Source organism: Panulirus ornatus, chromosome 19, assembly GCF_036320965.1.
Source record: "Panulirus ornatus isolate Po-2019 chromosome 19, ASM3632096v1, whole genome shotgun sequence".
Classification (NCBI taxonomy): Eukaryota; Metazoa; Arthropoda; class Malacostraca; order Decapoda; family Palinuridae; genus Panulirus; species Panulirus ornatus.
Window position 1 is genome coordinate 64,631,238 of NC_092242.1, and position 13,820 is coordinate 64,645,057.

The 13,820-nt window shown below is 42.5% G+C and overlaps 1 protein-coding gene across 6 annotated transcripts in view; it reads right to left on the reverse strand.

Moving 5' to 3' along the window:
• Positions 1-13,820, reverse strand: part of mino (glycerol-3-phosphate acyltransferase mino) — an 86,352-nt gene that overhangs the window by 44,730 nt on the left and 27,802 nt on the right. Inside the window, exon 1 of one of the 6 annotated variants that reach the window (XM_071674152.1) lies at positions 6,570-6,692. The exons of 3 other annotated variants lie outside the window; for them this stretch is intronic. The gene's annotated coding sequence lies outside the window, so the exon portion shown is untranslated. Of the gene's footprint in view, positions 1-6,569; positions 6,693-13,820 lie in introns of those variants that run through there. 2 more of the 6 variants (XM_071674154.1, XM_071674155.1) reach the window with 2 other exon arrangements.

Sequence of the window (13,820 nt, forward strand, 5' to 3'; positions counted from 1 at the left end):
AAGCCTGCTGCATTAGGGCCGTATAACAACCCAACGGGAACATGCCAAAAACGTAGTCCAGTGCCTCTGGAGCCTGCAGACACACCAAACAGTCTTGTACCGCAGGTTTCGACAAGCATGGCGGCCAAATGGTGTGTGTGTGTGTGTGTGTGTGTGTGTGTGTGTGTGTGTGTGTGTGTGTGTTGCGAACAGAGCGGGGACAGTAACAGCCTCGGTGAGAATTGGGATAGACTCATGGCGTAGGGTGGGGTCACCGTGGGTTTGGGTGATCAGTTACCGACCAACTGTTGCCCGACTCGTATCACGCGCCATGGGAGTACTCCCAGCCCAGGACAGAAACCCAAACCAATCACCTCAGTCACCCAACTTCACTCCTGGTCATGCACAATGCACACTTCACTGATATGCTTTGTCTGTGTATATATAAAAAAAAAAAAAATCTTGAAATCACATCCTTCCAAGCTCCGCATATGACGCTGTTCCACCCTCCCTCAACATAAAGAACAAAAAAAAAAAAACAATCATAGGAAAGAGAACCTCAAACTCGCAGATGTGATTTGATATCATTAACTTTCCAACTCACAGGGAAGATGGTATACAGAGTGCGGGAAACCCCACTCCCCAAGACAATGACCACATACCGATAAATAACATAGTTAGGTATTGCCATACTCACCTGTATAAACATCATCACAGACACGGTGGGCTGAACACAACCAGCCCACCACCTCCTTATCTCCTACCCAACATACACCCGGAGTGTCCCACGCCAGAACAGGCTGTCTGTACAGCCTACAGCCTAGCCATCAACAAAAACGGTCAACAGTATACGACAACCCAACACACCCCAGCAGTACAGTTATTAGGTGAAATAAGAATGGTTGGAAATATTGCCTATAAAAATTATCAATACGAACTTTATGAAGTTCCAAGGCCAAAGGTGGGACCTTCAAGCTATCATTCAAGCTTAAGCTCCAGATTATACATTTTTATTCAAGATATGATCATGGAAAGTTACATTCGAAAAAATTTAACCTTTTCAAAAGTAGCGTAACTCTAGGCAAAATCCAAGCCAAAGATACTGGTCTCCTGCCATTCACACTCCCCAGATGCCAGGACGCAACTGTTTAAAATCTTAGTCTATTTACATTTTTCAGGCTGTAACCAAGGTTAAACCTAAGGTTAAGTGCCAGGCTCTCCCGGCAGCGAAGGAAACGATCCCTAGATGTCTGCCATACGTTATGCTGACCACACAATAAGCCAGCGCTTCTCACCTTTTTTCACGGTACATTGTCGAATTCGCTTGATCCTCGCGGCGCAGGAACCACAGTTCGTAAGTATTCCCTGAAACGACGAGTAACAAAAATCTTTCTATACATACACTCATTTCATAAATAGTACAATAAATGTGACGCCTTTATAATCACAAATATACTTATGAGATTTATCAAAATGTATTGTTATAAAACAAAGTGTTATTTATGAGTACGAAATCCGTCTTATTGTTTTAATCAGGTATGTATCATAACACCTAGGGATGATTTTGTGGTGGTTGTCGCACACCACGTAGAAAGTCTTCAAGACGCTCACGAAGAAATAAAAACACTAAAAGGTATATGAAGAAATCTAGAGATGTTCTTTTATTTTTCCTGAGTTTCATTATATATATATATATATATATATATATATATATATATATATATATATATATATATATATATATATATATATAACAGGATTAACTCCTCCGTGTTTTACTTATGCAACCGGGATGTTGTATAAGGTTCGAGAATTCACTTCTACTCCCACACATGAGTCTGGGGACCAACCTTACCGCAGTTGTTCCGTTACGACTTGGGTTATTTGTGGCAGGAGCCCATGTATCTTATGCTGCCCCTTGATCTGGGGAGCAACAAATGAAAAGGCCTTTTCTTCATTCTTCCACACTGATCCATAACATATAACAATCGTTGGAAGAGATAGACAATATTAATTCCCGTATTTAGACAAGTTTCATTGCTCCTACCAACTTCCTTCGTGCCCTACCCCAACAGAAAATTATATGCGAAGATAAACTGGTGATCAGACTTTATAATTCTGTTTAGTGTTGTATTACGACAGGTCTCTGCGCCACAGTAAATTCTCTGCAATTTCAGGGTTACCCAGAGGCTTTTTACATCTGCATTACATAGCGGGTTGTGTATCGACATTCTTAACACTATTATAATTTCGTGTGCTACAGCAAAATAATATTGTGTTCTGGTTTGAAGTGCACAAGATCTCAGACTTTACTATATAATCATGGTACATTTATGGTAGAGAAATGCTCTCCAAAGCAGAATTTAGCACTATTTTGGTATATCACGAGACACTGTAATCAGACAGTGCTCGAATTGTACAATCTAAGCTAATGGGATAATATCAAGTGTGGGTTAGGTAAGGAGTATTTCCCTCTCGCGAAAACTGCGAAGAAAAAAAAATCCATTATGTTAGTGCATAATGTTACATTCAGATGGTATTTGGGGAGGGAAAGAGATGAACATATCATACGCGTCTTCATTACCATCAGTCAGTTGCCGGTGGGAACAGGCGTACTCAAGTTTCAAATGCCAGTCTTCCTGATATCTTTATTGTTCTACCGTAAAAAACAATTCCACTTGAAACATTTATTCACTAAATAGAATGATAATAAGTGATTGAGTCAGGGCATTATCTATTCCTGAATTGTTTCCATAAGCTTTTAGTTGATATCAAAGAGTATTTCATTCAGTAAAACTGTGGTGATCATTAGATTATGAGTTAGCAAGGAAGATGCTATCCTCTTACTTAGACATGAGGGATAATTTGAGTTAAGAAGGGGAATGGCTTCCTCCCTTAATCCGAGCCCTTAATATAACTAACACAATTGTCAGACGTTTTCTTTTTCCACAACTCACATTTAACCAACCTTCCTGTATCAGGTTCTAAAATACTAATACTTTATTAATAAACCGATATTAGGTCATAAAAAGAATAATACTTTAATCAGTATTAAGATCTACAGATAAAACTTCAACCGGCATTAGGTTCTACAAATAATACAATAATCGGGATTAAGTTCCAAAAATGATACTTCAACTGGTATCAAGTTCTACAGAGAATAACGACACTGAAAGAAGGTATTTTAGCTGATGATATTAGGTGATCCTTAAAAAAAAAAACATGTTCCTTACAGATGTACCATGGTAAAATAGAAAATGGAAGTTGGAAATCAAGGCAACAACAAGGAGCATGCTTGATAATGCTTTGAGCGTCTCATCCACGTTAAGAGATATATAATTGGTGTAATTATACCTTATATGACACCAAGCCTACCCAACAGGCATCGAGCACGCTGACTGGAGTTTCTGCAAGTTTTGCGTCAGACAAGAAACATCACTGGAGACTACAGTGACACGCAACTATGATTCTAACGCTGCACATGCAACACTGTCGAGTTCAAGAAAACGCTGAACAAGTAACAATTTTGAACTCATTATGCAACTGCCAAGCAACAATCTCGTCGAATATTATTCAAACGATTATTAACACTCAAATCTATTCAAATACTGTGCAAGTAACTGTCGAATGATTCAAATTCTGTCCATTTATCACTCGGATTGATAATTAATCTGCTACACTGATTCATAAGTATTGACCGTAACAAATGTTGAATTTATTATTCATACGCTATACACATAGTGCGTAGCGTTACGACAGGCTATTGTCACACCCGCATATATCATCCAGCCGTGGCATCGCAGCAAACACGGTCCGTTCCGTCACGTTGAGCCCGGCTGCTGGGGACTGGAGGGGATGTTGCTCCGAGCCCCCCCGAGTCATCAACCGCCAGCACCACCTCACAGCTCTCGTCGACCAAACCAAGGTCGTCACAGACCTTCACCTTTCTCTGTACAAACTAACTTATAACATCTGCCAGTATGTACTCTCCCGCAGCCCTCGAATAAACACCCGCTACAAACACCGTCATCAGACTTCTGATGTATAACTACATTTACCAACATTTGGAAAGAACACAGAAACATTACATGACAACTGTTTGGACGCATCCACTAGACCGCCAGGCACCAGAACCTGAGCGGACATACCCCATTATACCTTAGGGGAGCTACATCATCCATCCACATAGTCACCCCTCGTGTTTCATCCTACGCCCCAACACAGGCTGCACCACACACTGTGAGCAAGTGCGGTTGCCCCTTATTTTCCCGCTGACCAATCGGAATTCAACGATGGATCAAGTGTTTATACCCTCTTCGCCCACTTACACATCAACCCATCAAGTGTGCTGGAGAGTGAGCAAAGGCGGCTCTTACCCATTAACACAGATGCTTTATAAATTTCCCACTTGTTCACGGTGCTCATTCATGAAGCGAGAATAAAAACTACCGCTTTAAAACCCAACACACAACACTATACAATTCAAATCAGCCTAATGCACAACACGCTTGGTGTCCCAAACTTACCAAAGCTCTTCACGATTCGTTCTTACACGTGTCCATTTGTATTCCGATCTGCATTTATCTGACGCCACCAACCAAAATCACATCACCGGATAAGTAAACTTAATTTTGCACATCAGAAATATTTCAGTACAACTAGCCAGGTTTTCCTGAGATACTTCAGTCCAAAACATCTCATCTACCCTAATCCAAGATAACAAAACCTAACCTTGATTCAAAATAATGTAGAGAAAAATTCTAAAAAGTTTTATCAACTGTTCTTCAGTAAAAGCTGCATTATATGTTAGTATATCTTGTTCGGTTCACCTGAGTGAGGTCCACCAGTTGTTATAGGTTAGGTTAATGGTGGGTCGCACAAGACCAAGGCCTTGACCCCACTCCAAGTTTCCTCCGGTTGTCTGTATACATGCAGGTACTGTATGCATTTACTTTGTAACTAGTCCTCTAAAGATGTAATACACGAAAGCGCCAGGAGTCTCTTCTTTCCTTTCCCTTGTGGTGTGTGTGTGTGTGTGTTAAACTCAGCCTTCCAGTGGTACGAACGGAGCGAAAATTCACTGCCTACGAGACCGTAACTCAAGTATATATACATCACAAGTACAACGTCCCCGACCTTCATGCCCTTAAGGAATTCATTTGACCATGGAGTGCATAGTCGAATCTATGGGGGTCCTAATTACATACTAAAAAACCTAACAACACTTTCTCTAAGCAAAAAATTTTGCTGCATACCTTTCCCTCAAACCTAACCAGAATGTAGCTCTATTTTTTTCACGGTTTTTACCCTCTACATAACCAACACTCCTTGTTAAAATTTACAAAGCGAGCATTATATATATATATATATATATATATATATATATATATATATATATATATATATATATATATAAACCTACTTACAGAGCTCTTGAAGCCTCAAAGATGCGCTACAGCAACAGGAAAATTACGGACTACTATTGAGAAAAATGACTTTCCACTTACAGCCAATATACATATATATATATATATATATATATATATATATATATATATATATATATATATATATATATATACAAGTTTTTGTGTGTATACGTGGAACAAAAATGTTTGTGACAACATATCTGGTGCGTATTACTGCAATGAAGTCGAAAAAGACACATGCATCCGCCGCTTTAACCAGAAAAGTATGATGAAATCTTCGAGAGCTATGATGAACAGACAGACTAGTTCCCCACTTTACAACAAAGGAACCCGAGGATAGGTTTTTCAGCCCTGCCGGAGATCAATATAGGGCGGGAATTTCCTACTGATGGCGTCACTCCACTTGCTCAGAGGCGGGGGAATGGGAGAGAGGAACAAGGCCTGGCGTGTTGCTCCGAGCAATACCACGTGCTGAAAGACAGCTGGTATTGCAAGACGTGTAAAAGCCCATCTCATGCCACTCCCGGCACTACACCAACTCTTCCTCATACGTGGACACACGACACAACCGGGCCTTTAAACTCTGAATGACCAAGATGTGATGAAGACACCGAGAAGTAGCGAAATTTCAGTAAACACCATAGGGTAGGATAACGTTAGGTACTATTAAAGCATCAACACAAGCTGCCTTTGATACCCCGCGAGAGCTACGAGCAACGGCCGTCTCTCCAACACAGCTGTTATATTAAGGAACCCCAACTGTACCTTAACGTTATACAGGGGACCCAGGTGGAGGTAATGGATGTCTAAAATAAAACTTAAAATAATAATAATGACACATAAACTTATTATATATAAATGGACATATGAAAGATTCACTGGGCTTCCAGAATCCTTCTTCTACTTCAGTTTCTGCATTGCACTTTCATGTAAAAATCACTCCAAATCAGAGTTCTGGTGAGTGGATGTCTCCGACCCACTTGCACTCTTTTCATACCGTTCGTTCATGTTTAAAATATATCGAACTCCACAACTCATGAGGATATTCACTATAATGTATCGTACGGGTTTCACACTTAGAGTCGCCGATAACACTAAAGGCCACTCTTAAATCTTCCCGAGCCAGGTGTAGACAATATCACAAGGGACCGAACGAGAAACCTTACAACCGCCACCCTTCCGCCACGGATTCTCCCGGCACACTAGCGCAGTGAGCAAGCGTTAGGAGAGTTGCCACCATCACCGGGAGCGCTGCTGCCTCCCTGTTGGTCGGTGGTAGGTTGTGGGGAGGGAGGAGACCCCTATGGGTGAGGGAGGGGAGGAGACCAGACCCAGTCCAGGGTTGGGTGGGGGTCGGGGATGGGGAGACTAACGTGGGGCAGGAGGGGAGAGGGCCCAACCCTCGGCTAGCCAACACTGCAACCAGGCCGGGTCCAAAGACTAGGCTTGACTAGCATGCCAAGCTGTTATTACGTCACAGTACGCATACCTAAACGATTTGTATAGGAACTTTCCTCTTATTAAGAAGAATACGCACGTGAAATCGCGTGTTTAAGGAGAGGCAAAACAAAAAAAAATGACATACTTTAATTAACAGGAAACGTTCCAAGCTAAATCCTAATACCGGTTTAACAGGATTTTATTTTGGCGACAGCCACATATGTTTATCCAGCATCACGACATTGATAATAAAACAAGTTACTATCGTAGGAATCGTTCGTGTTGGACGCCGTATCAAGTATTATGACGAAACATCACGGTCAGGAAAAGGAACAATAAAAAATAATTGAACTTCACAGAGAGTAGTTATCAGAGAGTAAACAAGAGCTCTGGGTAGCTAGTATAGTAGGTGCCTCTGATCAATATCCTCAGACGCGAAGCCATACCAACAAACACTACTACCTACATCCACTGGCGGGAGCGACCGGAGTAGTGGTCCACTGGGAACACGTTGATGCGTTTCCTTTTTCCCAGGCGAACTTCAATCTGCGGTTTCTCTCCATCTCGGGACGGGTCGCGCCGCTTGCGACATTTCTAAGGTGAAGCCATAGCAAGGAGCATACGCTAACCGAACAAATATTTACCGTGTAGTACACCCAATTTTACAACATGCATGCAGGACTGTAACTGAAGGACACGCACTCACCGAATGTGAGCATTCATTTCAAAACCTCGGATCAACTCAGTACTTCATGACCACTTTGGGCCAGCCCACCTCACGAGCCAACAACCAGCTGTTTTTAAAAAAAAAAAATACGCTGATGCAATTCTCGTGCTGTTTTGCCTCATTTTATTCTTTTCTGATACAACGGCATCGACGTTTTCCTATGAACACATCACAGCGTCAAAGTTATCGTATGAACACCTGCGAGGAAACATATGAACCAAAAACAAAAACAAAAAATAAAGAGGGGAGAGGGAGCTTTGCCCAGTCCATCAAAGCTTGGCCGAGATCCTCTCTGTTAACACTCAATGCGTTCTCATGCTCAGCTTGGAAAATCAAAAACCAGAAATCTCCAAGTACAACAGCCATCATCCCTTTTTCACTTTTCAATGTGCTGCCTGTGGTTCAGGTGTGGGTTGGCTGACAAACCAGCAGCCAGCCCTTCAAAAGCGAACATCCTCCCGGCCAATAGAGTACTTTACACACCTTCCCGTCTCATCACAACTACAGTTCCAGGATATTTAATTTGAACCTCACCAGAACGACGCCATGATACGACCAAGGGAGAGGATGGGGAGGGGGGGGGGGTCGTATCATTATCATCAAGGGTCGTAGCGTCTTGCCGAAGAGGATACTGGGGAGGACAATCACTTATATAGTCTACTGAAGAGATGGAGGGGAGAATAAAAAAAAAAAAAAAAGGCTTCTCGGCTCATATCACAAAGAAAATCGTTGCCTGAAACCAGTTAGATAACGTACAGCATCGAGATGAGGAGGAAGCACGTCACGATTATTCCTATCACGAGGACCTGAACGTATCAGGGGCTAACACCCACCCTCCCTCCAACTAGACAGGGTGCGGGTCGGGGGAGATGCAGTGGAGGACCATAATACACACATCAAGATCATGACACAGCGGTAACGATATCATCAGCGTGGAAGCCAAAAAAGCGCGAGGTAGCAACCGGCAGGCGAGACACACACACACACACACACACACACACACACACACACACACACACACACACACCACATTAAGAGAAAAAAATCCGTTCGCTTCACAACGGCTAAACTTTCAACGCATCACTTTCAATTTCAAATTTGATGTAATAATAAATCTTAAACGCAAAACATTTATTTTTTAAAGAATCTTTCCATAACTTTATACAAAAATACCTCAAATCAGTACAACAGCCGGTTTTGTTTTGTATTATTAAAGGAATTACAACACAGCATATCATAATCACGGAGAGAAAACGCCACGAAACTGCTAACACGTAACTCTTAAATAACTGTGCAAATCAAATAAAAACACAATCGTGAGGCAATCACATCAAATCAGTTTTGTAATTCCGTAATAAATCTTAGTACAAAGAGATAAAATCAGAATAATTACAGATTAGTCAGATTAACTACAGATTACAAAAACTAATTGGGAATTAAGGGTTATTTTCCATTTCAGTTTAAGAAAATTATATCAGGAATTGGATAAGAATAATATATAACTCTAGTACAAAGAAATACTAATCCTTTTCAGGTCAAAACATACTATAATCGTCACATAAAAAGATCAAGCTCTCATAAGGAAAAAATAATTCTAATCAGAGAAAATTATAATTATACATATAATATTATATATCTATATCTATATATATATATATATATATATATATATATATATATATATATATATATATCCCTCCCCCCTTTCACATTTTCCCTGAAACAGCCTTTTTTTCGAGAGTTTTGCGTTGCTCCAGATATAAGTGTGTTCTGTTCGTTTGGCACAAAGCAAAGATGTATGTTTAGTTCCTGACGTGTTCAGTAGCTCTTCCATAGCGACTCATGTCGTCGAGTTCAGAGGGTTGAAGTCCTCGTAATCAAAGGATTGACTCATCATACTTAAGGGGTTAAGTTGAGGGGCAACGTTATGATAAGGCTGGGGCTATGAAGGTGTGCCCCTGATATAAGGAGAATGACCGGGCATAAACTGTCGCGCGCCCCCAAGTCACGTTCCTGTCGGTGTGACATATACGAGCTGTGGTGTGGCCGGCACCAGGACCCCGCCGTCAAGAGTAGATGGTATGGATGGTGCACTCGATAGCTTGGACGGTGAGGCTGGTGCATCGAAGCGTTCAGCCACATTCCGACTGTTAGACTTAAAGCAGAAAAATAAAATCAAAAGCTTTGTATTATCGGTCGATTCTCAACTTATATATATATATATATATATATATATATATATATATATATATATATATATATACATCATACCATCTTCCGACGATCTCTTAAACACCTTACAACTCGGCACCTCCAAAATAAAAATTAAAAATACGCAGGAACGAGACGTCAGAGAATAGTTTTACACCGAACACTAGGACTGCTGGTATGTAGGCCCTTTCAGCTACAGTTATACAAACAGGAACATTCTCAGCAACCTTAGTTATCTTTCCCAGCTTAAACGTATGTCAGTCGTAAGAAAAGTTACGACACGAACTCTTCCGCCATCCCAATGCGGCGGCGATAAGTTTCTAAATATTATCACCCCATGCCAATCATGATCCAACGATCCCTATGTTTTAAAACGTAATGCACGCGGCGTCCTGTCTGGGTATATAACCATCGCATTAACGCATACACCACATCTGAGGTCAGCCATTGCCAAGGGCAATGGCTATCCCGTATTTACAAAACATACTCTGTTGTTTTGCTCGTGACAACGTCCATCTATATTTGGGAGTTTATTTCTATAAATTTTCATTTTAGGGGTTTACATCTTGGCTCACGCGCGCCAAACTGACTGTTTGCCACACACTGGTTCTAACAATTTAATATTACCTTAACCTCCTCACTTCATATATATATATTTTTTTCCCCTGAGTCACTTCACTGAGACAGACTTCCCCTCCTCACTTCATATATATATTTTTCCCCTGAGTCACTTCACTGAGACTTTCCCTAAACATACTTTCCCCCTCACCTCATTTCAACTTTCTACTCGCATCTGACTTTTTACTAACGTCATTAACTTCATGGCAAGAGAGTTGCACACGCAGGAGGTGTTCGCCTTGTGGAAATACAGAGCCGCTCTTCTTCCCGCATCCCACGAATGGAAACGTAGCGAACTGTACACGAACGAGAATAGTGATGATGACAGCCAAGGTTTTAAAATCGTAGGGATGATCATTCAAATCCTATGATATTTCCTATAATGTAATAATCACCGTCGGAGTAAAGTAACATCAATACGAAAAAGACCAAAAAATGTACGAACTAGCCAATTTTGTAACTTTTACAAAACAAGAAAATAACTCAATCATGACTTTTTACATAAAGACAAGGACAAATATTTGAGTTATTCCTTTAAGATATGTGGATGACTCTACAAACTTCTTAGTGGAAGATGACATATATATATATATATATATATATATATATATATATATATATATATATATATATATATATATACATTTACCCAAAAGAGAAGAGCCTTGCCTTGAACAGTGTCAATGACAATGGTTAAGTCTTACCTAGAAAAAAAATTAATTATCCTTAAGAAGTCAATAAAAAAAAAATGAAAGTACCTAACCTATCTACGACAAGATTTTGCCAAAAGGCAGAGCTAGTGAGTAGCGCTCACCGCGGGAGAGTCTAAACTTGTGAGCAAAAAGTCCTGCGAGTTACATGTTTTCTTCAAGTTAGTATGTAAGGGGGAGGGTGAGCGTCGTGGACGGAATGCTAGAGACCCAGGTGTATGTTCGGCGAGAGAGAGAGAGAGAGAGAGAGAGAGAGAGAGAGAGAGAGAGAGAGAGAGAGAGAGAGAGAGAGAGAGAGAGCAACCTAGGGCAAGGAGGGAGCTTTGACGTCAACTGTAGTGCTGGCACACGAATGGCCGCAGTCACTAACCCTCCCGATACTTAAATGTGGTTTGTACCTCCCAGGGATGTAGGTGGATGCCTTGCCTGCCACCTAATACCATGACGGAGAGAGAGAGAGAGAGAGAGAGAGAGAGAGAGAGAGAGAGAGAGAGAGAGAGAGAGAAACCCCACCGCCAACAGAGTCCCCATGGTCATGTGAGACGTCCTGTGGAGGTGGGAGATAGGCGTTTCACTTTCACCATCATGAGGGTCAACTCTCGTCTACCACACGAGCCAATCACAAACGCAGGCCACGCCACAACACCACGCACACGGTACAGTAGTTTTGCAAGACTGGCGTATATTCTACCCTTAGCAAATCAACTAACTCCCTGACCACGACGACACAACCTTTGAAGCACGACGGTACGACCATGAGCATGAACGTACGACCCCTGAGCACAACGGTACGACATGCGTGAACGTACGACCACTGAACACGACGGTTATGATAGGCGTGAATGTACGACCCTTGATCACGGAGGTACAAGCACGAATGCAAGACCCTTTGAGCACGACGGTATGACAATTAACCACGACAAGACCCATGAGTAACCTAACCTGACCCTTTGAGGGTTGGGTCATATCCATGCCACAATATGCTGTTATATCCCCTACGATAATGTTAACGTCTTAGAGCATACAACGAACATATCCTTATACCGCCTGATATGCTGTTATACTCCCATAACAACACATGCACATCTCTAGCATAGAAAAGATATATCTATAACCCATAAATATCAGACTCATTGCTCCACTAGCACGCCTTTCAGGCCTGAACGTTATAAAAGCTGAAAGGCGTGCGTTGGATAGGATGAACCGTTCAATGTGGTATAAAGGGGGCGACGTGCTATCAACAGGCTGAACCAAGGCTTATGTAGCACTCAAGGTAAACCATGGAATCGTCTGTGGGGCTTGGATGTCGATTCGATATCCAAACTTCAACTCAATGCCGTACGTTCACCCCACAACTTCAACACAACCTGCAATTAATGTCATCCGGTAGATAGAAGCATGTTTTTGGGGGGGCCTTCTCCATATCAATGGAACAGAATAAAAAAAAAAGGATAGATGTGCGTTTCTGTCTGGTCCTTTTCAGTGTCTTGAGATAACAATACACATTACGACTTGCCCTATCGAAGAAATGCCTACGTAGCGCTGATACCACTGGAACTGTATCATACAAGGTGCAGATGATGCACTTTACCCAGTCACCCCACTGTGACAGCCGACCGACTACACCTCGACCTTTAATCCCGGCCGAGCAGCACCCTCTCCTGTGTATCCATGACTGTTCTTGCTTATGGCTTCATTTTCTTCAGGAACATTTAACCCACGAGAGGCATCTTTCAACCTCTCCACGACTCATAATCGTTCGATTCTTTTTTCTTTTTTTTTTTTTGAGATCACGTCGAACATGACAATGTAACACAACAGACAGCTTCCTGTGTGTGTGAATATACGCGCGCAGGTATTGTTTCTTGAACGTGAGAGCTGAGAGATCGCGCACGCGTGCATGCGAGCTTGACGCTCTGATTAACAACGTCGGAGGCGTGTCACGGCCTCGGCCAGCTGGTGCGGGCTTCCACCATCATCTTCCTCCGTCACGTCATACACCATGTGGGCGGGAAGTGGCCACGTGACCCATCACACCACCAATGACGTAAGCAACAACTGCCGGCCACTGCCACATGAACACTTTCGAACCACCTTAGTTCAGGCCATTGGAATGCGTTGTGACTTCCCCCTGCACTTTAAACTAACCCACAATCGACAGAAAACTCAGTTATGTGTATTTTGACAAAACACAAAACTACAATAATGGAAATTATACACAAGTGTTACAACTACTACAACCTAGGGCTGTGATTGGCTACCGCTCTGCGCCTTCCTGATCTCTTATTGGCAGAGCCAGGGGAGGGGCCATTCCTGCCTGAGGCACGATGATCACGGTGAATGAGTGAGGGGAACTTCCCAAAGGGGAGGGGAGGGAGCGAGGAGGGGACAAGCCATCACTACACATCTGGCTGGGGAGGGAGGAGGGGACAAGCCATCACTACACATCTGGCTGGGGAGGGAGGAGGGGACAAGCCATCACTACACATCTGGCTGGGGAGGGAGGAGGGGACAAGCCATCACTACACATCTGGCTGGGGAGGGAGGAGGGGACAAGCCATCACTACACATCTGGCTAGGGGAGGGAGGGAGGGAGGAGGGGGACAAGCCATCACTACACATCTGGCTGGGGAGGGAGGAGGGGACAAGCCATCACTACACATCTGGCTGGGGAGGGAGGAGGGGACAAGCCATCACTACACATCT